The sequence below is a fragment of the Leucoraja erinacea genome, chromosome 8, assembly GCF_028641065.1.
Source record: "Leucoraja erinacea ecotype New England chromosome 8, Leri_hhj_1, whole genome shotgun sequence".
NCBI lineage: Eukaryota > Metazoa > Chordata > Chondrichthyes > Rajiformes > Rajidae > Leucoraja > Leucoraja erinaceus.
The window spans coordinates 7,526,572-7,552,281 of record NC_073384.1 but is presented as its reverse complement, the minus strand read 5'-3'; the positions used below and the strand labels follow the sequence as shown (position 1 = coordinate 7,552,281).

At 47.0% G+C, this 25,710-nt stretch overlaps 1 protein-coding gene across 6 annotated transcripts in view; it reads left to right on the top strand.

Moving 5' to 3' along the window:
• LOC129699284 (1-phosphatidylinositol 4,5-bisphosphate phosphodiesterase beta-4) overlaps nt 1-25,710 on the top strand; it is a 524,489-nt gene that overhangs the window by 38,127 nt on the left and 460,652 nt on the right. The gene's annotated exons all lie outside the window — the stretch shown is intronic.

The following is a 25,710-nucleotide window of genomic DNA, read 5'->3' as shown; positions in this document are numbered from 1 at the left end:
TCCTAAAAGACTTCCCCCTTATCCTTAAACTGTGACCCCTCGTTCTGGACTTCCCCAACATCGGGAACAATCTTCCTGCATCCAGCCTGTCCAACCCCTGCCAGGAAGAAACTGTCCCAGAATCTGGAGGTGTGCGTTTTCACACTTTTGTCTCTTGCCTGATGGGAGAAGCAGGAATGACTGGGGTGAGACTTGTCCTTGATAATGCTGCTGGCCTTGCCGAGGCAGCGTGAAGTGTAAATGGAGTTGATGGAAGTGAGGTTGGTTTGCGAGATGGTCTGGGCACGCGTCCACAAGACTCTGCAATTTCTCGCTGTCTTGGAAGGAGCAGTTCCCAAACCAAGTTGATGCATCCCGATTAAATACTTTCAACGCTGCATGTGTAGTACTCGCTCAGACTTGTTGGGGACATGCCAACGTTCCTAAGCCTTGAACTGACATGCAGTGACGGGATACAGTTCACTACATAGCCTAAAGTAAATTAAAGCTTATGCTTTATGCCAGATTATATTAAAATGATCTTGTGTATTTTCCCCACACTGCTAATACAGTGCCCTCCATAATGTTTGGGACAAAGACCCATCATTTATTTATTTGTCTCTGTACTCCACAATTTGAGATTTGTAATAGAAAAACCACACATGGTTAAAGTGCACATTGTTAGATTTTATTAAAGGCCATTTTTATACATTTTGGTTTCAGCATGTAGAATTTACAGCTGTGTTTATACATAGTCCCTTCATTCTGGGTACCATAATGTTTGGGACACAGCAATGTAATGTAAATGAAAGTAGTCATGTTTAGTATTTTGTTGCATATCCTTTGCATGCAATGACTGTTTGAAGTCTGCGATTCATGGACATCACCAGTTGCTGGGTGTCTTCTCTGGTGATGCTCTGCCAGGCCTGTATTGCAGCCATCTTTAGCTTATGCTTGTTTTGGGGGCTAGTCCCCTTCAGTTTTCTCTTCAGCATATAAAAGGCATGCTCAATTGGGTTCAGATCGGGTGATTGACTTGGCCACTCAAGAATTGATCATTTTTTAGCTTTGAAAAACTCCTTTGTTGCTTTAGCAGTATGTTTGGGATCATTGTCTTGCTGTAGAATGAACCGCCGGCCAATGAGTTTTGAGGCATTTGTTTGAACTTGAGCAGATAGGATGTGTCTATACACTTCAGAATTCATTATGCTACTACCATCAGCAGTTGTATCATCAATGAAGATAAGTGAGCCAGTACCTTCAGCAGCCATACATGCCCAGGCCATAACACCCCCACCACTGTGTTTCACTGATGAGGTGGTATGCTTTGGATCTTGGGCAGTTCCTTCTCTCTTCCATATTTTGCTCTTGCCATCACTCTGATATGTTAATCTTTGTCTCATCTGTCCACAAGACCTTTTTCCAGATGTGTGGTTGCTCTTTTAAGTACGTCTTGGCAACTGTAACCTGGCCATCCTAGTTTTACGGCTAACCAGTGGTTTGCATCTTGCAGTGTAGCCTCTGTATTTCTGTTCATGAAGTATTCTGTGGACAGTGGTCATTGACAAATCCACACCTGACTCCTGAAGAGTGTTTCTGATCTGTCGGACAGGTATTTGGGGATTTCTCTTTATTATAGAGAGAATTCTTATGTCATCAGCTGTGGAGATCTTCCTTGGCCTGCCAGGCCCTTTGCGATTAGTAAGCTCACCAGTGCTCACTTTCTTCTTAATGATGTTCCAAACAGTTGATTTTGGTAAACCTAAGGTTTGGCTGATATCGCTAACAGTTTTATTCTTGTTTCTCAGTCTCATAATGGCTTCTTTGACTTTCATTGGCACAACTTTGGTCCTCATGTTGATAAACAGCAATAAAAGTTTCCAAAGGTGATGGAAAGACTGGAGGAAAGACTAGTCTCCTTGTCTCCAGAGATGCTGCCTGTCCCGCTGAGTTACTCCAGCTTTTTGTGTCTATCTATGTTGATGTTGTGTATACTTCGAGCAAAGCAAGAACCATGGTGATTGGGGCTGTTGCTTACAGTTAATTGCACTAACCACACACTTGCAAGTTGGTCGCCCTGAATTTATTGGTTGTGCTTTTTCAGTTTTGTCTGCAGATTAATTTTAGAAGCAAATAATATTTTGCGCTGAGCTGCCAGGACCCGAGGGTCGGAGCTGAAGGGAAAGATTGGCAGGCTAGGACCTTATTCCTTGGAGTGCAGGAGGATGAGGGATGATCTTATAGAGGTGTATAAAATCACCAGGGGAATTGAAAAAGTGAATGCAGTCTTTAAGTAGAAGAATTTAGAAGATTGAGGGGGGATCTTATAGAAACTTACAAAATCCTTAAGGGGTTGGACAGGCTAGATGCAGGAAGATTGTTCCCGATGTTGGGGGAAGTCCAGAACAAGGGGTCACAGTTTAAGGATAAGGGGGAAATCTTTTAGGACCATATAACCATATAACAATTACAGCACGGAAACAGGCCATCTCGGCCCTACAAGTCCGTGCCGAACAACTTTTTTTCCTTAGTCCCACATGCCTGCACTCATACCATAACCCTCCATTCCCTTCTCATCCATATGCCTATCCAATTTATTTTTAAATGATACCAACGAACCTGCCGCCACCACTTCCACTGGAAGCTCATTCCACACCGCTACCACTCTCTGAGTAAAGAAGTTCCCCCTCATGTTACCCCTAAACTTCTGTCCCTTAATTCTGAAGTCATGTCCGAGATGAGAAAAAAAGAATTCACACAGAGAGTGGTGAATCTCTGGGACTCTCTGCCACAGGTAGTTGAGGCCAGTTCATTGGCTCTATTTAAGAGGGAGTTAGATGTGGCCCTTGTGGCTAAAGGGATCAGGGGGCATGGAGAGAAGGCAGGTACAGGATACTGAGTTGGATGATCAGCCATGATCATAATGAATGGTGGTGCAGGCTCGAAGGGCCGAATGGCCTACTCCTGCACCTATTGTCTATGTTTCTATGAATCCAGAATTAGAGGACATAGGTGAGAAAGGAATGATTTAAGGTCATGCGTGATAGGAGAAGAATTAGGCCATTCGGCCGATCAAATCTACTCTGCTATTCAATATGGCTGATCTATCTCTCCCTCCTAACCCCATTCTCCTGCCTTCTCCCCATAACCCCTGACACCTGTACTAATCAATTTAATAGGGATCTGATGGACACATTCTTCACCAAGTGGGTGGCTGGGTTAGTGGATGGAGCTGCCAGACGAGGTAATTGAGGCAGGTGCGGTGGAGAAGGCAGGACAATGAAGTTGTGGAGGCCAAGTCATGGATAGAAAAGGTTTAGACACATATGGGCCAACTGCAGGCAAATGGTACTAGCTTAGATGGGGCATCTTGGTCGGCATGGATGAGTTGGGCCGAATGGCCTGTTTCTACACTGTATCACTCTATGACTCCATGGGTGAGTCTATGAACGGGGTACTGATTTTAGATTTGAGTGCCGGCTTGAAGGGCCGAATGGACTACTCCTGCACCTATTTTCTAGACTCTACGATGTGGATTCAGTTGTCAGGGGTTTGATTAGCAGATGGGTGGAGTGAGTGGCAGTGATTCAGATAGAAACATGAAAAATAGGTGCAGGAGTAGGCTATTCGGCCCTTTCAGCCAGCACTGCCATTCAATATGATCATGGCTGATCATCCAAAATCAGGGCCCCGTTCCTGCCTTCTCCCCAATATCCCTTGATTCGGTTAGCCCTAAGAGCTAAATCTCACTCTCTCTTGAATACATCCCAGTGAATTGGACTCCTGTGACAGAAAATCCCACAGATTCACAACTCTCTGGGTGAAAATGTTTTTCTTCAACTCAGTCCTAAATGGCCTACCCCTTATTCTTAAACTGGGTGACCTCTGGTTCTGGACTCCCCCCACCCCAACATCGGGATTAGATGCACAGAGTCCTGAAGGACAGGTTTGTGGAGCTGATTTGTTTAGTTATATGCATAATTTTTCTGCAAAGTAATGCGTGCGTGACTGACTATGCTGGTGTGTTTCCAGTTGAATCGGTGAAAATTTAGTTTTAGTTTAAAAATTTAGTTTAAATTGCCTAGTTTGACCTTTTTCCACTGGCTTTAGAATGAAGATATTGTGGCCCTTGCATTTGCACCTGTTTTGAAAGGCTGCAAATCAGCAGGTAATATTTTATATGCATTAAGGTTTAAACTCCAGACTTTTAGTATTCATATATATCGCATGACAGTGTATTTATTTTTTGTCCCTTCTTGAACCCAGCAGTATATTTTATACGGCCAGTAATGATTTTGTTTGACATCTAAATCAACTGGATTCAAAATAAAAAATAAAAACATGAGCTTTTTGGCTCTGATCTCTTCACTAATTAGTCAGGAAATGGCTCCTGGCACAGCAGTAAGACCCTGTCCCACTTACGTGTCCTTGGCACGCTAATTACGCGAGCTCGTGGGCGCGTTGAGGCGCGACGGTCCAGCGCGACTTCATGCGTCCGCAAAACCGCCTGGAGCGCGTGACGTCATTTGAAGATGGACACAAAATGGCGGTGTAACTCGGCGGGACCGGCAACACCTCTGGAGAGAAGCAATGGGTGATGTTTCGGGTCGAGACTCTTCTTCAGTCTCTTTCTTCAGAAAGAAAGATCTTGACCTGAAACGTCACCCATTCCTTCTCTCCAGAGATGATGCCTGTCCCACTGAGTTACTCCAGCATTTTGTGTCTATCTTCGGTGTAGACCTTCCTTCCTGCACATGTAAATATTGATTTGTATTTTTAATTTTCATATCATTTGTGTCAATGGATGTATTTGGCACTTTATGAAAGTATTTTTGTATTGGCTTCAGGCTTGTTTTGATCGGTTAGCAGGAGTTGGTGTTCCCAGGCTATTTTGGTCGACGTTGTTACTAGATGATCAGTGTCGGAGGTTGCATAGGTTTGTGATTTTGATTGGAACAGATTCCAATTAATTGTATTGATACCTAATCAGGCTAATGAGTCCACATCTGCTGAAGGCTTTATCCTGCCCAATGAATTCTGCCGTTCATTCGCTGCCACTATTGATCGCGGTCGTTCCATGATCTGCCCGTCAGTGTGAGTGTCGCGGTGGCGCTGTTGCTAGTGCCGCTGCCCCACAGCGCCAGAGACCCCGGTTCGATCGTGACCTTGGGTGCCGTGTGTGTGCAGTTTGTCGTCTCCTTCTTGCGTATGGCGTTCACAGACTAAAGTTGGAGGTCAAATTGTGGAATTAATAATAATAAGGTCGATAAATGCTGGAGAAACTCAGCGGGTGAGGCAGCATCTATGGAGCAAAGGAATAGGTGACCTCCAATTTCAGGTAGTCCCTCTTTCCCCTCCCCTTCCCAGCTCGCCCACTGCCTCCACCTCATATTTCACTTGGGTAGTTTACACCCCAGTGGTATGAACATTGACCTCCAATTTCAGGTAGTCCCTGCTTTCTCCTTCATTCCCCTCCCCTTCCCAGCTCTCCCACTGTCTCCGCCTCTTCCTTTCTTCTTCCCACCTCCCCTCCCCCACATCAGTCTGAAGAAGGGTCTCGACCCGAAACGTCACCTATTCCTTCGCTCCATAGATGCTGCCTCACCCGCTCAGTTTCTCCAGCATTTTTATCTACCTTCGATTTTTCCAGCATCTGCAGTTTCTTCTTAAATAATGATAATAATACCCTTTATTGTCATTGTAAATACATACAACAAAATTTCAGGCGCACTGCCCGAGCGGAGCTCCAACGTATCAGATAAATAATAACGAATAACAAAAAATGGCAAGAAAACGTCAGTCTTAATGTTCAATTTGGTCATAATGAGCAATCGAATGAATACGTTTATTGGCCAAGTATTCACATACAAGGAATTTGCCTTGGTGCTCCGCTCGCAAGTGACAACATGACGTACAGTGACAGTTGGGAATGACACATAAAACATTAAACATTAATAATAAAACATTATCGATTAAACATGTGAATGACATAAAATACAAAAGGAGGCTACAGGTTTTTGGTTATTGAGTAGAGCTACTACTCGTGGGGGGAAAAAAAAGCTGTTTTTATGTCTGGCTGTGGCAGCTTTGACTGTCCGGAGTTGCCTTCCAGAGGGAAGTGATTCCAAGAGTTTGTGGCCAGAGGGAATTGATTTCCAGAGGAAAGTTGGAGGTCAACTTGTTCTATTTGTTTGTGCACGTCGTGTTGATTGCATTAGTCGAAACAAGGCAGACGACGTGAAGGTTGCAATCTCCCACTCTATGGAGTTTGTACCTTCACCCCTTGACCGCGTGGGTTTCCACAGCTGATTTAGCTCTTCGGGCTAAGGGAATCAAGGGATATGGGGAGAAAGCAGGAACGGGGTATTGATTTTGGATGTACACAAAATTGCTGGAGAAACTCAGCGGGTGCAGCAGCTTCTATGGAGCGAAGGAAATGGGCGACGTTTCGGGCTGAAACCCTTCTTCAGACTGATGGACAGATTTTGGATGATCAGCCATGAATGGCGGTGCTGGCTCGATGGGCCGAATAGCCTACCCCTGCACCTATTCTTCTAATGTTTCTTTGTTTTAAATGATGTAGAGCTATCTTTATGTTACCCATTGAGTTTTTCCCTTGAGGGAACCTAAACTGATTAATGCTTCAGTTATCTTCAACCTATAGTTTCAGAATTGTCTTTCACTGCTCTGCTGAGGACTATAAAAAGTTTTCTAAAGAAACACAAGGTAATCTTTTCAATTACCCTACTGATCTTCACCCCCACTGCCCCTCCATAAGGATTTGTTGCACAGATTCTTCTGATGCACCATAGGACTACTGTGGGAGTGCTACTATTAATAGGCATCATTTTTATATAAATTGTCAAACCCTTGAGGACAAAAGATTTTAAAATAAATTTTACATTAGGTAAACTTGAGATTAGGTGTTAAAGGTTTCGTAACCATGATATAAGATAAAAGGAACTAATTAAAATGTAGCACTAATCTTTTTAATGTCTCACATTTTCCAGGCAGTGAATAGATATAATAATATCATCTCTTTCTGCTCTTAAAACAATTGTAATAAACTATTCAGAAACTAGTTCTAAACCTTTATCTAGAAATTCAGATGATCAGCCATGATCATATTGAATGGCAGTGCTGGCTCGAAGAGCCGAATGGCCTACTCCTGCACCTATTGTCTATGTTTCTATGTTACCGTCAACAATATTGATGAACAATGCGTTCAACTTTATCAATTGTGTATAAGATTAAGGGTGGTCACGGTGGCGCAGAGGTAGAGTTACTGCCTTACAGTGAATGCAGCGCCAGAGACCCGCGTTCGATCCCGACTGCGGGTGCTGTCTGTACGGAGTTTGCACGTTCTCCCCGTAACCCGCGTGGGTTTTCTCCGCGATCTTCGGTTTCCTCCCACACTCCAAAGACGTGCAGGTTTGTAGGTTAATTGGCTTGGTAAATGTAAAAATTGTCCCTAGTGGGTGTAGGATAGTGTTAGTGTGCGGGGATCGCTGGTTGGCGCGGATACGGTGGGCCAAAAGGGCCTGTTTCCGCGCTGTGTCTCTAAACTAAACTTAAAGGAACAGGTAGGGTAAAAGCACAGAGTCTTTTACCCAGAGTAGGGGAATTAAGAACTCTTGATAGGTTGCATGAATGAATAAATTTATTGGCCAAGAATTCACATACAAGGAATTTGCCTTGGTGCTCCGCCTGCAAGTGACAACATGACATACAGTGACAGTTAGGAATGACACATAAAATATTAAACATTAATAATTCAGGTGTGGAGGGGGGGATAGATTTAATCGGAACCCGAGGAGTAACTATTTCACACAAAGGGTGGTGGGTGTATGGAACGAGCTGCCAGAGGAGATAGTTGTGGCAGATGCTATCGCAACGTTTAAAAAAACAGTTGGACAGGTACATGAGTAGGAGAGTCAAGAGTGTTTTATTGTCACATGTCCCAGAATGGAACAATGACATTATTAACTTACAGCAGCGCAACAGATATGTAAACATAGGATTCTGTAAAACCCATAATGACATTAAAAATAAGTTGAAGAAGGAACTAACTGCAGATGCTGGAAAATCGAAGGTGGACAAAAATGCTGGAGAAACTCAGCGGGTGAGGCAGCATCTATGGAGCGAAGGAAATGGGCGACGTTTCGGGTCGAGGCCCTTCTTCAGACTGGTGTGAGGGAGGGCGGTAAGAAGAAAGGAAGAGGCGGAGAGTGGGCTGTTGGAGAGCTGGGAAGGGGAGGGGAATGAAGGAGAAAGCAGGGACTACCTGAAATCGGTGAGACCAAGCGCAGGCTTGGCGATCGCTTCACCCAACACCTCCGCTCGGTTCGCAATAACCAACCTGATCTCCCGGCGGCTCAGCACTTCAACTCCCCCTCCTATTCCGAATCCGACCTGGGCCTCCTACATTGCCAGAGTGAGGTCCACTATAAATTGGAGGAGCAGCGCCTCACATTTCGCTTGGGTAGTTTACACCCCAGCGGTATGAACATTGACTTCTCCAATTTCAGGTAGTCCCTGCTTTCTCCTTCATACCCCTCCCCTTCCAAGCTCTCCCACAAGCCTCATCCTTTCTTCTTCCCGCCCACCCCCACACCAGTCTGAGGAAGGGTCTCGACCCAAAATATCGCCTATTTCCTTCGCTCCATAGATGCTGCCTCACCCGCTGAGTTTCTCCAGAATTTTTGTCTACCTTAAAAGTAAGTTCAGTGTGTGTGTGTGTATGTGTATCTATACATGTGTGTATGTATGTAGAGATATAGATATAGACAGGCAGAGCATCTCTGGAGAGAAGGATTGGGTGACGTTTCAGGTCAAGACACTTCAGACTGGGTCTCAACCAGAAACGTATCCCATTCCTTCTCTCCAGAGATGCTGCCTGACCCGCTGAGTGACTCCACCACTTTGTGTGTATCTACACTCAACTGTTTGCTCGGCACTAATATAATGACTGAAAGTCAATGCCGCAGTTTTGTGCAGAAGTGAAGCAAGATTTGTTTCACTGGCTGGCTGCATCTTTGGATATGATTAGTTTGATCCCCATTTAGTTGTGCACTGAATCATAGTGATACAGTGTGGAAACAGGCCCTTCGTCCTAACTTGTGCCCACACCGGCTGACATGTCCCAGCTGCACTAGTCCCACCTTGGTCAGCATGGTATGGCAGCTGCACCATGGCAGACAGGGAGAGGCTTCAGAGGGTAACCAGGACAGCGCAGAGGATCATTGGCTGCCCTCTCCCCTCCCTGATGGACATCTACACCTCCCGCTGCCTTAGCAGGGCAAAGAAGATCATCAAAGACAGCTCCCATCCTGCGTTTGGACTGTTCGACCTGCTGCCCTCTGGAAGGCGCTATAGGTGCATCAAATCCAGGACAAACAGACTCAGGAATAGTTGCTTTCCGAGAATTATATCTCCTATAAATTCAAATTCACACATGCACTGACTACACCGCCCAACACGGACTTCCATCTGTATATATGTATATATGTATGTAGCGCCGCAGAATTTGTGCACCTATTTCCCCCCCCCTCCCCCCCATCTCCCTTCTGTTCTTTGTTTTTTCTGTTTCTTGTTTTTTGTGCTAAATTGTATGTATGCACTGAGTATGAGCAGCTTTCAGTTTCACTGTACATGTATAGTGACAATAAATCTATCTCATATCCCTCCAAACCTGTCCTATCCATTTAATGTTTCGAATTGCCCCGTGTTCTTTTTAGGTGAATATCTTATTGAGTTGTATAATCTGTTCTCGAGGAATGTTGATGAAGCTGTAATTTATTCCAGGCACCTTTTTTTTTTTTTATTTCCTCAATTTCCCATTGTATTTTAAATTCCATTGTCTATGAGAGTCATACAGGCCCTTCGGCCCGACCTGCCCACACTGCCCAACCTACCTTATCTCCACTGGTCCCACCTGCCTGCATTTGGCCCATGTCCCTCTAAACCTGTCCTATCCAAATCTTGGTGTTTAAAAAAAAAATGAAAATTGTCCATTTAGTTTTTTTGGCTATAATTTAAGAAATGCATTTAATCTTGTTGATGATAGACAAAATGCTGGAGTAACCTATCGTTTCAATATGCCTCTTAACCTGTCAATATACCTGTCCAAATGGTCGTGATAGTACCTGCCTCGACCACCTCCTCCGGCAGCTCGATCTATAATACCCACTGCACTTTTTTAAGGTTCCCGCACCTCCCTATTAAATCCCTCTCAATTTAAATCTGTCTTCTGGTTCTTGATTCCCCTACTGTGGATAGAATCTTTCTTAGGCCCCCTTTGGTCATGGCTGACCATGGGTGTCTCCAGGGTGCTATTCCCTATATGGAGGACGCCCGTGCGTGACTTTGTTTAACGTGGGGAGACTGGTGCACAGACAGCCACCCCACACGGTCCTTGACAGATCTGGGTCAGGATCCAGTGGCATGGAGTCCAAGACGACCGGAGACCCTTTTCTGCCGCAGCCTTCATCCGCCTTCCCAGCCGTTGTGACGTTAGCTCCACTAAGGTCAGCCATCGTCCTCCGCCTGTTCCACCGTTGAGGTCTTGGTTGTATTGCTCTTTGTCAGAGACCTCCCCCTCGACCTTACCGCCATGGGTGGCCCTACCAGGAGCACAGCTCCAGACGGCATCGCTCTCAGGATCTCAGGTCCACACGAGCTTCTCCACCACGACAAGGTGACAATCCACGGAAAAGGGAAACATTCCCTGTGCGTTATAAAATACTCTGTGTGTTTACCCTGTCTAATCCCCTCGTGATTCTGTTCCTCTGCAACAGAGGGCGGTGGAGGCCGGTTCTCTGGATACTTTCAAGAGAGAGCTAGAGAGGGCTCTTAAAAATAGCGGAGTCAGGGGATATGGGGAGAAGGCAGAAACGGGGTACTGATTGGGGATGATCAGCCATGATCACAGTGAATGGCGGTGCTGGCTCGAATGGCCGAAAGGCCTACTCCTGCACCTATTGTCTATTGTCTAAATGTTTCTGATTTAGTTTTCCATTATGTGCAGCGTTTTGCTTCTGTGCAGCAGTGCATTTTGTGGCTGTTGTCCCTCGGGGGTTGTTGTAACTCTGGTTTCCTTTCCATTATCTGGGTCATGCGAGAATGCTGCATCATATTGATTGCGTCTCTCAGACAATCATGGTTGCTATTGTTGGCTATTTCCCAGCCCTGGTTCCAATGCACCTGGGCTTTCCTGCTTTCATCATGGGTTGATTGAAAGATTATTGTTCTGTTCAAATATAGTCACACAGTGTGAAAACAGGCCCTTCAGCCCAAATTGCCCATGCCCACCAACATGTCTCATCTGCACTTGTCCCACCTGCCTGCGTTAAACCTGTCCTGTCCGCGTCTCAGTCGAAATGCTTGTAGTTTAGAGATGCACCCTTCGCCACACACACGCACGCACATTTAAGACTGAGGTGAGACAAAACCTTTTCACCCAGAGAGTTGTGAATTTATGGAATTCCCTGCCACAGAGGGCAGTGGAGGCCAAGTCACTGGATGGATTTAAGAGCGAGTTAGATAGAGCTCGAGGGGCTAGTGGAGTCGAGGGATATGGGGAGAAGGCAAGCACATGTTATTGATTGGGGACGATCAGCCATGATGACAATGAATGGCACTGCTTGCTCGAAGGGCCGAATGGCCTCCTCCTGCACCTGTTTTCTATGTTTCTAAGAAGGGTCTCGACCTGAAACGTCACCCATTCCTTCTCTCTGGTGATGCTGCCTGTCCCGCTGAGTTACTCGGGATTTTTTGTGTCTATCTCAAGTTCAAGTTTCCATTTATTGTCACTGTACCGATTGGTACAGCGAGATTTGGGTTACCATACAGCCATACAAATAAAAAGAACACGACACTCTAGAATTTAACATAAAACATCGCCCACGGCGGAATCAATGTTTCCCACTGTGAGGGAAGGCAGTAAAAGTTGAGTCCTCTTCCTCTTGCTCACCCGTGGTTGGGGCCTATTAAGGCCTCTGCAGTCGCCGTAACGGCGGCCCGATGTTTCAGGCCCTCTCGCCGGATGATGGAACTCCGACGTCAGAATGGAGAACACTCTCAGCGGCTTGGAATTTCCGAATCGGCCGCTTCCTACCGGAGACCGACCGCGGCTCCCGAAGTCCACAGGCCGAGCTGGGCGGAGCTCCAACATTGGCGATCCTCGGCGAAAGATCCCAGGCTCCGCGATGTTAATGTCAGCGCCGCCCGCGGCTGGTAGTTCCGCAGACCACAGCTCCACGATTGTCCCGGCACTCCGGAGCTCCATCTTGGTGATCCCCAGTAAGGCATCGCCCGCTCCGCAATGGTACTCCAGTGCTCCATCACTGCTGAAGCTCTGGCCAGTCTCTGGCAGGAAAGGCCGCGCCAATCCAGATGGTAGGCCGCGAAGAGGGGGGAAGATGCGGCTCGGAGTAAAGATGCATCCTCGACCAAGGTTAATTCCCGGGATGGCGGGACTGTCATATGCTGAGAGAATGGAGCAGCTGGGCTTGTACACTCTGGAGTTTAGAAGGATGAGAGGGCATCCCATTAAAACATATAAGATTATTAAGGTTTTGGACACGCTAGAGGCAGGAAACGTGTGTCCAATTTTGGGGGAGTCCAGAACCAGGGGCCACAGTTTAAGAATAAGGAGTAAGCCATTTTGAACGGAGACGAGGAAACACTTTTTCTCACAGAGAGCGGTGAGTCTGTGGAATTCTCTGCCTCGGAGGGCGGTGGAGGCCGGTTCTCTGGATGCTTTCAAGAGAGAACTCTGTGGCAGAGAGTTCCAGAGATTCACCACTCTCTGTGTTCAAGAGAGAGCTAGATAGGGCTCTTAAAGATAGCAGAGTCAGGGGATATGGGGAGAAGGCAGGAACGGGGTACTGATTGGGGATGACCAGCTATGATCACATTGAATAGGCCCTCGAAGGGCCGAATGGCCTACTCCTGCACCTGTTGTCTATTGACCAGATAGTGACTGAGAAAAAACAGTTTCCCCCTTTCTCGCCCCACGCCCCCCCTCCCACCCTTACCCCACATAAAAAGAGTAAAAGACCTCCAAACCAAAACTTTTTGACTAACTAAAAATTTAAACAATGGATGAAAGGACGAACAGCTGCAGGTGAGGCTGCCATACTCACCCTTGCCACCCACTAAACCAGCATCTGCAGTTCCTTCTGGCACAGGGCATTATAGGCTTCAGGGGCATTAAGTTCAGACAGTGGTTCAATTGCTCACAGAGGGCCACCATTTAAAGGTTCATTCTGCAGCTTGGCATCGCAGTTCCGGCTCATGTTGATTACCAATCACTATTTTCCCTTGAGGAGGTTAGGTTGGACTGCTGCAGGCGGCATGTTGTAAGTGGTTCTTCATTGCTATTAGGAAGGATTTTACCCAGGGGCAATGAAAGCCCAGTGAAGTGATATAGAGCATCGTCACCAGTGAATGAATCAACTGTGCAAATTTAAGGGCATAGAAACATTGAAACATAGAAAATAGGTGCAGGGGTAGGCCATTCGGCCCTTCGAGCCAGCACCGCCATTCAATGTGATCATGGCTGATCATCCACAATCAGTACCCCGTTCCTGCTTTCTCCCCATATCCATTGATTCCGTTAGCCCCAAGAGCTATATCTAACTCTCTCTTGAAAACATCCAGTGAATTAGAAACATAGAAACATAGAAATTAGGTGCAGGAGTAGGCCATTCGGCCCTTCGAGCCTGCACCGCCATTCAATTTGATCATGGCTAATTGGTCGCCACTGCCTTCTGTGGAGGAATGGGAATCATTTGTTGTCACAAGCGCAGTGACAATATTATTGACTAAGCCCAGTGAGATTCTTTGCTGCGTACATAAGAACAGGGCGCTGGACTTCCACCATTGATGTATATTAATCTACACAGGGCTACACCGAAGGTAGACACAAAATGCTGGAGTAATTAATTCAGCGGGACAGGCAGTATCTCTGGAGAGAAGGAATGGGTGACGTTTCGGGTCGAGACCCTTCTTCAGACTATTTGGGGAACAGCGTCTCATATTTCACTTGGGCAGCTTACACCCCAGTGATATGAATACTGATTTCTCTAACTTCAAGTAACCCCGGCATTCCCCCTCTCTCCATCCCCCTCCCCCGCCCAAGTCGCACCAGCTTCTCGTTCTCACCCAGCAAATGGCAAACAGCGGCCTGTTACTTTGCATATCTTTCATTCATTTGTTCTATATCTCTCGTTTCCCTTTCCCCGTGACTCTCCGTCTGAAGAAGGGTCTCGACCCGAAACGTCACCCCTTTCCTTCTCTCCAGAGATGCTGCCTGTCCCGCTGAGTTACTCCAGCCTTTTGCGTCTACCTTTGGCAGTGCCCGTATCCGTTGAGGCGTGCCGTGGGTCAGGATCGAACCGGGGTCTCTGGCGCTGTGAGGCAGCGGCTCGACCAGCTGTGCCACCGTGCTGCCCTCAGCCACTGCCTGGTTGTTATCAGTGAACTGCTAGCAACCTCCAAGTTTAAGAGCATTAATAACTACCACACGCGTTAATATCAAGTCTGGACGATCCAAAATAGCGACCAGCAAATCCACCCACTCACTTTCCACTGGAGAATTTTGTTTTGAAAACTTAGAAAGCGCATCCATTGATATAGATAACCCCGCAGAATAATTCAGCATTAGTCATGGCAAGCTTGCTTCTGTAATAAACTTTGGTGAGTCAAGATCAAAGGGCACAGCGGTATAGCTGATGCCTTACAGCGCCAAAGACCAGGGTTCGATCCTGGATCTCTGGCGCTGTGAGGCAGCAACTCTACCGCTGCGCCACCTGGCCACCCCTCATGTCCTCTGGTTATCAATTCCCTTTTTCAAACATAGGATGGTGAATCTGTGGAATTCTCTGCCACAGAAGGTAGTTGAGGCCAGTTCATTGGCTATTTTTAAGAGGGAGTTAGATGTGGCCCTTGTGGCTAAAGGGATCAGGGGGTATGGAGAGAAGGCAGAACAGGTTTGGATGTTCAGCCATGATCACATTGAATGGTGGTGCAGGCTCGAAGGGCCGAATGGCTTACTCTGGGCAGGTCCATCTGTCTCCTCGGATCCTGGTGAACTTTTACCGCTGCACCATCGAGAGTATCCTTACCAACTGCATCACAGTATGGTATGGCAACTGCTCTGTCTCCAACCGGAAGGCACTGCAGAGGGTGGTGAAAATTGCCCAACGCATCACCGGTTCCTCGCTCCCCTCCATTGAGTCTGTCCAAAGCAAGCGCTGTCTGCGGAGGGCGCTCAGCATCGCCAAGGACTGCTCTCACCCCAACCATGGACTGTTTACCCTCCTACCATCCGGGAGGCGCTACAGGTCTCTCCGTTGCCGAACCAGCAGGTCGAGGAACAGCTTCTTTCCGGCGGCTGTCACTCTACTCAACAACGTACCTCGGTGACTGCCAATCACCACCCCCCCCCCCGGACACTTATTATTATTTATTCAAATCGTTTGCTATGTCGCTCTTCCAGGGAGATGCTAAATGCATTTCGTTGTCTCTGTACTGTACACTGACAATGACAATTAAAATTGAATCTGAATCTGAATCTGAATCTGAAGAGGGTGTGCGTTTACCCGGTCTATTCCCCTTCACTCTTCAAAATAATTCTTATGGGGTGCATAATTTTAAAGCTATTTGTTCGTGTCATGCAAACTTGATATTTTTCGCACAGAATTCTTTTAGGCTGCAGAGAACGTCAGTTAAGTTTATTGTCACGTGTGCCGAGGTACAGTGAAAGGTTTTTGTTGCGTGCTATCCAGTCAGCAGAAAGACAATACATGATTTCAATCGAGCCATTTTACAGTATTCAGATACATGATAAGGGAATAACATTTAGTGCGAGATAAAGCCAGCAAAGTCCGATCAAGGATAGTCCGAGGGTCACCAATGAGGTAGATAGTAGTTCAGCACTGCTCTCTGGTTGTGGTGGGATGATTCAGTTGCCTGATAACAGCTGGGAAGAAACTGTCCCTGAATCTGGATGTGTGCGCATTTTTGCACTTCTGCATCTTTTGCCCGATGGGAGAGGGGAGAAGAGGGAGTGGCTGGGGTGCGACTGGTCCTTGATTATGCTGCTGGCCTTCCCGAGGCAGCTTGAGGTGTAGATGGAGGGAGGCTGGTTTGTGTGATGGTCTGGGCTGCGTCCACAATTCGCTGCAATTTCTTGCGGTCTCGGATGGACCTGTTCCCGAGCTGTGATGCATCCCGTTAACATCAAGTTGGCTGCAGTAATTGGCCCCTAGCATGAGAGCTCTGGAACACGTTCGTCCATGCCCATGTGAATACTATAGCACACAGATAAATCAAAGTACAGCCACAAAGTTGATTGTGCAAATGCAGTTGTCTTCCTGATGCTTGCAGGAACACCATGCAGTTCAGTTTTTCGAAAGCTAATTAAGCATGAAATAGTTTCACTCTGCGGTATTTTTAGAACTGGCTTCTTAAGTGTAGAGTATTTCATGGATAGCTTTGGTTAATTGGACCATGCTGTTAGCTTTAACCAGGAGCTTTTCAAAGACTCTCTTTATGGCCCAATCTTTAAAATAAATTGGTACTAATCTTAGACCAGTAAAGGTGCCTGTCCCACTTGGGCGATTTTTTTTTTTAGGCGACTGTCATTGTCATAGCAGGTCACTGAAAAACTGGGGACTGGACCACCCTCCCCCCACGACAATGTCTACAACAGCCGTCAAGACGCAGAAAGAAGCTACGACTCTTTGGGCGACTGAGGAGACGACTCACGACCATAAAGCCGACACCCCAACGACCATGTGGCGACTGCCTAATCGCATGTAGTCGCCGAAAGATAGCCTAAGTGGGACAGGCCCTTTACTTTCTAAATATCAAAGGTATACACACAATGAAGAAGGGTCTCGACCCGAAACGTCACCCATTCCTTCTCTCCAGAGATGCTGCCTCACCCGCACAGTTACTCCAGCATTTTGTGTCCGCCTTCGATTTAAACCCGCATCTGCAGTTCTTTCCAACATACTTTCTAATATCATCTGTGTCTATAAAATATTTTTACAGTTCAAAGTGGCAAATGCCAGGGATTTTAATTATGGTAACATTGGCCGCAGTCCAATCAAGTAAAAATCGATACGTTTTTGAAATCAATTTGTGTTTAATTGCTTTGAGGAAATGAGTACATTGGCAGACGCGTAGACACCAAGAACTGCAGATGTTGGTTTAGACCAGTGGTTCCCAACCTTTTTTTGGCCATGCCCCACCTAATCACCTCTAAAATCCTGATGCCCCCCCCCCCCCCTTTCCCTTGAGAGAAAACGGAGGAAATAGATATTATAAGGGTAACTTAGCAAAAGCTCTTTGAATCGCATTTCTAAATCCAATTCAATAAATAAGGTTCTCCCATGACCTCGCGCGCTTCGTGCGACGTGCATGAAGAGCGATGGCGCGGTGATTATGTAATAACTACACAATAAAGACCTTTTTTTACCCAAAAAAAATTATTTACTCAAAATAACACCTGAAACATAAACTACATATGTTTACCTGATGGAAAATCCAAAAAAATAAAAATCGAAAATTTGGACCCAGACCTCCTCAGTCGCACTCAATTGCCCCCCTTAAAAATCAAATTGCCCCCCTGTGGGGCGTACGCCCCACGTTGGGAACCACTGGTTTAGACCCAACATCTGTGTCACCCCTAGATAGACACAAAAAGCTGGATTAACTCGGCGTGACAGGCAGCATCTCTGGAGAGAAGGAATGCGTGCGTTTCGGGTTCGAGACCCTTCTTCTGAGGATGGGTCTCGACCCAAAACGTCACCCATTCCTTCTCTCCAGAGATGTTGCCGGTCCCGCTGAGTTACTTCCGTCTTTTGTGTCTATCTTCGGTTTAAACCAGCATCTGCAGTTCTCTCCTCCACATCTGTGTTGCCCCTGATCTCTGTCTACTTGTGTGGACCTGGTGACCAATATCCCTCTGCACATCAATGCTGTTGAAGCACTTGCATTCACCATATACATAACCTTTCCCTCGCATTCAACTTCCCAGAGTACATCATTGGAGGGACACGGTGGCGCAGCGGTAGAGTTGCTGCCTCACAGCGCCGGAGACCCGGGTTCCATCCTGACCACGGGTTCTGTCTGTACAAAGTTTGCACGTTCTCCCCGTGACCTGCGTGAGTTTTCTCCGGGTGCTCGGGTTTCCTCCCACACTCCAAAGACGTGCAGGTTTGTAGGTTAATTAACAATTGGTAAAATTGTAAATTGTCGTGTGTCGTGTGTGCGCGTGCGTGCATCGGATCATGCTAGTGTACGGGGAATGCTGGCCGGCGGGGAACTGGGTGGGCCGAAAGGTCTGTTTCTGCGCTGTATTTCTAAACTAAACTAAACCGCACGTGTTCTGGGATTAAACTGCATCTGTGGTTCAGGGGTCGGCAACCTATGGCCCCCGGGCGGAATCCGGCCCGTAAACAGAAATCATCCCGCCCGCGAGCGGGTTTTTTTTTTCACCGTAATCATCCGGCCCGCCGATCGCCGAGCTCTGTCTGTACCGCATCCTGCGCAAAGTCGCCGGCATGGCCGCGCCCCTTCTGCGAACACGTTTCAGAAAGAACTGCAGATGCCGGAAAAATCGGAGGTAGATTAAAAAATGCCGGAGAAACTCAGCGGGTGAGACGAGCAAGTGTTGCACGAGGCTGCCTCACCCGCTGAGTTTCTCCAGCATTTGTGTCTACCTTCTGTGAACACGTGATTTAATGCCTGCCGTCCAGGGTGGGATGGGGACGGGATCCGTGTGTGCACGTGATAGATGTGGCCCGCCATCCGCTCACAGACGTGCGTCCCGGCCCCTATGCAGAACAAGGATGCCCACCCCTGCTGTACTCTCTGACAGTCTTCCTCACTGTCTACAAGTCCAGCAAACTTAGTGGGAATAGTTATATACAGGCAAATAGCTCTTGCTTTGACTGGCAGCAACATTACAACACTAGTTTTAATTATCTCTTCTGCAGAATGACTAACTGCTGATTACCAAACGATGCCAAGTCTGAATCCTTGTGTTTCTCAAATAGACAAGAATATGTAAACATTTGGAAAGATTTAATAGGAACTGGAGGGGCAACTATTTTTCACAAAGGGTGGTGGGGGTGTGGAACGAGCTTTTTAGTTTAGTTTAGAGATGCAGCGTGGATACAGGCCCTTCGGCCCACCTAGTCCGTACCGACCAGCGATCCCCCGCTCATTAACACCATCCTACACACACAAGGGGCAATTTAGACATACACCAAGCCGTTTTACCTACATACCTGAATGGTTTTGGAGTGTGGGAGGAAACCGAAGATCTCGGAGAAAACCCATGCAGGTCACGGGGAGAACGTACAGACACAGACAGCGCCCGCAGTCGGGATTGAACCCGGGTCACCAGCGCCGCGAGCGTTGTAAGGCAGAAACTCTACCGCGGTGTCACCGTGCCGCCCGATGTAAGAAACATTTAGACAGGTGCATGGATAGCACAGGCTTGGAGTGAGATGGGCCAAATGCAGGCAGCTGGGACTAGTGTAGATGGGACATGTTGGCCGGTGTGGGCAAGTTGAGCTGAAGGCCCTGTTTCCACCCCGCATGACTCTCTGACCCTCAAAGAAGAGCTGCAAAAACTAATAACAACATTTATCTTGCCCATCTACTTTTTGATTTCTGTGCATTATCTCGATGAAAGAAATTGTTGTAACCAATGGTCAAAAATATGTTTTTAAGATCGAGATAAAAGTTATGTTCAAGAAAGAACTGCAGTTGCTGGAAAAATCGAAGGTAGACAAAAATGCTGGAGAAACTCAGCGGGTGAGGCAGCATCTATGGAGCGAAGGAATGGTCGAGACCCGAAACGTCACCTATTCCTTCGCTCCATAGATGCTGCCTCGCCCGCTGAATTTCTCCAGCATTTTTGCCTACTTAAGAAAAAGTTATGTTTCCAAATGCGCAAAGGCCTGACGTATATCTCCGACTGAAATGACAGGGGATTGAGGAAAGCAAAGGATAAATACTTGAAGATGAACAAGGGAGAGAAGCGCGTATGAGGGAAAGAGATATTAATGCATTAGGCATTCAGCAGCAGATGGTTTTGTTGAGGCAATAGGAATTAAATCGACCTGTTGTCAAAAGCACAGCCCACTGATCCAGTATATTTAAGGCTAAAAAACGGATTGAAAATTAAAATGTGGATTACGGAAATGTGGATTTCTTGCATTTGGAAAAAAATAAGATTTGTCTTAATAGACAAACCAGAATTATTTGGTCTCCATTTATTGAATTTTTGAAAAAATGAATTGGTTCAACACAAAATCAGAGTTGAAACCTGAGCTTGGGATTGGATTCAACATTTCCTGGATCTTTCTCCACAATCCTGTTATTGGTAGATTCCTTTTGCGTCTCCTTTATCTCTCTATTAGTTTTCTCTCATCCTTTTTCTCTCTTTATCTTTATTCTTTAAAAAAAATAGTGTTTAACTGAAGCTATGTAAGAAACCTGTAATTAAATTGTTTGTCTACATGCTTCTAATAAAAATATTTAAAAAGAAAAAGAAACTGATTGAAGTTCGGTGAATTTCAGTTCAATGTGATTCAAATCAGACCAGCAACATAAGCAAATCTGCACAGTTTTTTTTTTTTAATTAAAAATATTTATTCATATATTAAAATAGTATTTACAATACAATAAAACAAAACGGAACCCACCACCATAATACATGACCAACAAATATACCAAGGACACTACTATATTGCAATTCTTGTCCAGGATGTATTCAACCCCCCCCACCCCGATGCCCAGCGGTCCCGGAAATCTCCCAGCGTGCCCATGGACAGGGCGAAAGCAAAGCTGCACAGTGGAGCAGCTGGTAGATTTTAAGAAGGGTCTGAAGGAGGGTCTCGGCCAGAAACGCCACCTATTTCCTTCGCTCCATAGATGCTGCCTCGCCCGCTGAGTTTCACCAGCATTTTTGTCTCCCTTCTTAAACAGCTGGTAGAGTTGATGCCTAATGGCGCTGCCCCACGGTACGAGTTCATTCCAACAGCTCTCCCGAGTTTGCCCTGATTCGAACTCGGAGATTTGCGGTAATGGCCGCTCGTCGGTACTCGGGGCTCTGGTGGACATTTTTCAACATGTTGAAAATTTTTCACCAGTCTTCCCGTGCTTACCTGCCGTTATCGAGTCTTCCCGAGTACCTGCCGTTAGCGTTACGAGCCGCTAAGAGACGTCCCCGAGCTCCGGCGTACCGGCTACGTTCATTCACCGTGCTTACCACGAGTTTAATTTTTTTGTAACTCAGGAGAGCTCTTGGAATGAACTCGTACCGTGGGACAGGGTTATTACAGCGCCAGAAACACGGGTTCGATCCTGACCATGGGTAAATGAAAGGGGGCGCACGATGGTGCAGCGGTAGAGTTGCTGCCTCATGGCGCCAGAGACCCAGGGTTCGATCCTGACGACGGGTGCTGTCATGTCCAGGGTTTGTGCGTTCTCCCCGTGACCTGCGTGGGTTTTCTCCAGTTTACCTTCTCTCCAGAGATGCTGCCTGTCCCGCTGAGTTACTCCAACATTTTGTGTCTATCTTCGGTTTAAACCAGCATCTGCAGTTCCTTCCTACACATTATACTTACCATGGTGTTGGTCAAGGCTGCCAGCACAGGTCTATTCTCTATTATTATTTAAAATTGCTGCAAGGAGCTGAAAGCTAAAGAAATGAAGAACAAGCTGGTGTAGGAAGGAACGGCAGATGCTGGTTTACACCGAAGATAGACTCAAAATGCTGGAGTAACTCAGCGGGACAGGCATCACCTCTGGACAGAAGGAATGGGGAACGTTTCGGGTCAAAACCCTTCAGGCTGAGAGTGGAGCGGGGGGGAGTCAGAGATATGGTATTAAGGTGTGAAAACAAGACATCAAAGGGGACAAAGTTCAAGGAAACTGGAATAGATCATTGTTAACTTGGCAAAGGTGTCAACGAAGCGTACAAAGATAAAATGTAATCAGGAGGACAGTCGGACTAGTCGGAGAATAGATAATAGGTGCAGGAGTAGGCCATTCGGCCCTTTGAGCCAGCACTGCCATTCAATGTGATCATGGCTGATCATCCCCAATCAGTACCCCGTTCCTGCCTTCTCCCCATATCCCCTGACCCCTATTTTTAAGAGCGTCTCTTGAAAGCATCCAGAGAACCTGCCTCCACCGCCCTCTGAGGCAGAGAATTCTACACTCACCACTCCCTGTGAGAAAAAGTGTTTCCTCGTCTCCGTTCTAAATGGCTTACCCCTTATTCTTAAACTGTGGCCCCTGGTTCTGGACTCCCCCCACATCGGGAACATGTTTCCTGCCTCTAGTGTGACCAAACCCTTAACAATCTTATATGTTTCAATGATTTACCCTCTCATCCTTCTAAACTCCAGAGTGTACAAGCCCAGCCGCTCCATTCTCTCAGCATATGACAGCCCTGCCATCCCGGGAATTAACCTTGTAAACCTACGCTGCACTCTCTCAATAGCAAGAATCTACGCTGCACTCCCTCAATGGCAAGAATGGGATGGGGGAGGGATGGAGAGAGAGGGAAAGCAAGGGTTACTTGAAGTCAGAGAAGTCAATATTCAGTTTCAGTTTAGTTTATTGTCACGTGTACCGAGGTACAGTGAAAAGCTTCTGTTGCGTGCTGACCAGCGGAAAGACAATACATGATTGCAATCAAGCCATTTACAGTGTATAGATACATGATAAGGGAGCAGGAACACTATTCAAGGCACTGTGGGATTCTTTGTTGCATACTCAACGTATACAAATAGCAGCCACCTATGGTGCTGACAAGGTTACAATGCACGCCGACTCCTCATTTTGTCCCGTTCCCCTCACAAAAGTTCCCCCACGCTGGGTCCTCCATTGTTCCCCCCCACCCCCCACGGGGATCGACCCGCGAGGCATCGACAATACCACTGCCGTGAGTCTTCACCGGATCCGAGGCCCCATCATCGCGAGGCCTCACCGCTGATTCCCCGTCTCTGGGTAAAACACTCTGTGCATCTACCCGATCTATTCCTCTCATGATTTTATAAACCTCTATAAGATCGCCCCTCATCCTCCTGCGCTCCATGGAATAGAGACCCAGCCTGCTCAACCTCTCCCTATAGCTCACACCCTCTAGTCCTGGCAACATCCTCGTATACCTTCTCTGAACCCTTTCAAGCTTGACAATATCCTTCCTATAACGTGGTGCCCAGAACTGAACACAATATTCTAAATGCGGTCTCACCAAAGTCTTATACAACTGCAACATGACCTCCCAACTTCTATACTCAATACTCTGATGAAGGACAAAGTGCCAAAAGCCTTTTTGACCTTCGTATCGACCTGTGCCCCGACCTTCAAGGAACCACGCACCTGTACTCCTAGATCCCTCTGCTCTACAACACTACCCAGAGGCCTACCATTGACTGTGTAGGTCCTGCCCTTGTTCGACGTCCCAAAATGCAACACCTCACAAGGTCAATGAAGTCAACTGCAGGGTCTTGATTGGGGACTTTTCCGCCTGAGCTGCCGCCATCCTTATCGACCCAGCAAGGTTGGCTGCACCAGTTATGAACAGCTCAATGTTAGGGAGACCAACGCCTCCAGCATTAGATTTGTACATGGTGTCCTTTTTAATCTGCAGGACAGGAGCAGTCACCCTTGAAGAACTAGCTAGTTGGCAAGAACACAGATTGCCGGAGTAGCTCAGCAGACCAGGCCATGGATGTGTGGCGTTTCATGTCGGGACCCTTCTCCAGACAGGAGGAGGGTCTATTCCTTTCCTCCAGAGCTGCTATGCCTGACCCGCTCAGTTACTCCAGCTCTTTGTGTCTATCTTCAGTGTAAACCAGCATCTGCAGTTCCGTTCGATGCATGTTCTCCAGAGGCGATGCCAGACCCGCTAAGTTGAGCCAGTTTTTAGTGTATACCTCCGGAGAACATGGATGGGTGACGCTTCGGGTCGAGGCCCTTCTTCCGACTCTGAAACGTCACCCATCCACGTTCACGGGCCGTCACGGTGGCGCAGCAGTAGAGTTGCTGCCTTGACGGTTGCAGCAAAAAAAATTTTTTTAATGCAGTGCCAGAGACCCGGGTTCAATCCCGGCTATGGGCGCTGTCAATAGACAATAGACAATAGGTGCAGGAGTAGGCCATTTGGCCCTTCGAGCCAGCACTGCCATTCAATGTGATCATGGCTGATCATCCCCAATCAGTACCCCGTTCCTGCCTTCTCCCCATATACCCTGACTCCGCTATCTTTAAGAGCCCTATCTAGCTCTCTCTTGAAAGCATCCAGAGAACCTGCCTCCACTGCCCTATGAGGCAGAGAATTCCACAGACTCACCACTCTCTGTGAGAAAAAGTGTTTCCTCGTCTCCGTTCTAAATGGCTTACTCCTTATTCTTAAACTGTGTCTGTATGGAGTTTGTACGTTCTCCCCGTGACCTGCGTGGGTTTTCTCCGAGATCTTCGGTTTCCTCCCACACTCCGAAGACGTGCAGGTTTGAAGGTTAATTGGCTTGGTAAATGTAAAAAATGGTCCAGTATAAATTGTCCAACTACCAGTATAGTCCCTGGTGGACTCTACGGATGTGATGACCACAAGGCACAAGGTATCCATGTTCCCCGGAGATGCGTGACCCGCTGAGTTACTCCAGCATTGTGTGTTCTACGCAAGATTCCCGCGTCTGCCGTTCCTTGTGTCTCGACTAATTGGCAATCCTCGAGGGAGGAGAGTTTCCGATCATCAAAATGAGAGTCACTGTGTACTAACCTTCGTGGAAACAGCTTTCCGGTGAGAGGGACAAAGTTTAAAGGAGATGTGCGGGGCAAGCTTTTTGTTTTTTTTACACACACATAGAGAGGTGGGTACTTGGAACACAATGCCAGGGGTGGTGGTGGAGGCAGATACAGCAGTGGCATTTCATTGTCACACGATCATAAGTGATAGGAGTAGAATTAGGCCATTCGGCCCATCAAACCTACTCCGCCATTCGATCATGGCTGATCTCATAGCTGAGTCATTTGTGATATACAGCATGGGGAAAAGGCCATTCGGCCCAACTTGCCCATGCCGACCAACATGTCCCACCTACATGCATTTGGCCCACATCCCTCCAAACCTGTCCTATCCTTGTACCAGTCTAAATGTTTCTTAAATGTGTGAGGCTTTTGGACAGGCACATGGATATAGAGGGATATGGATCACGTGCGGTCAGAGGAGATTAGTTTAACTTGGCATCACGTCCAGCACGGACATTGTGGGCCGAAGGGCCTGTTCCTGTGCTGTTCCATGTTCTACCTGACTCCTCCTTGAGAGCCGGTGGGTCTCCCTAACGTGGTAGAACTGTTCAGTTTCAGTTACGTTTATTGTCATGTGTACAGTGAAAAGCTTTTGTTGCGCGCTAACCAGTCAGCGGAAATACAATACATGATTACAATCGAGCCGTCCACAGTATACAGGTACATGATAAGGGAATAAGGTTTAGTGCAAGGTAAAGCCAGCAAAGTCTGATCAAGGATAGTCCGAAGGTCACCGATGAGGTAGTTCAGCACTGCTCTCTGGTTGTGGTAAGATGGTTCAGTTGTAATAGACAATAGGTGCAGGAGTAGGCCATTCGACCCTTTGAGCCAGCACCGCCATTCAATGTGATCCTGGCTGATAACAGCTGGGAAGAAACTGTC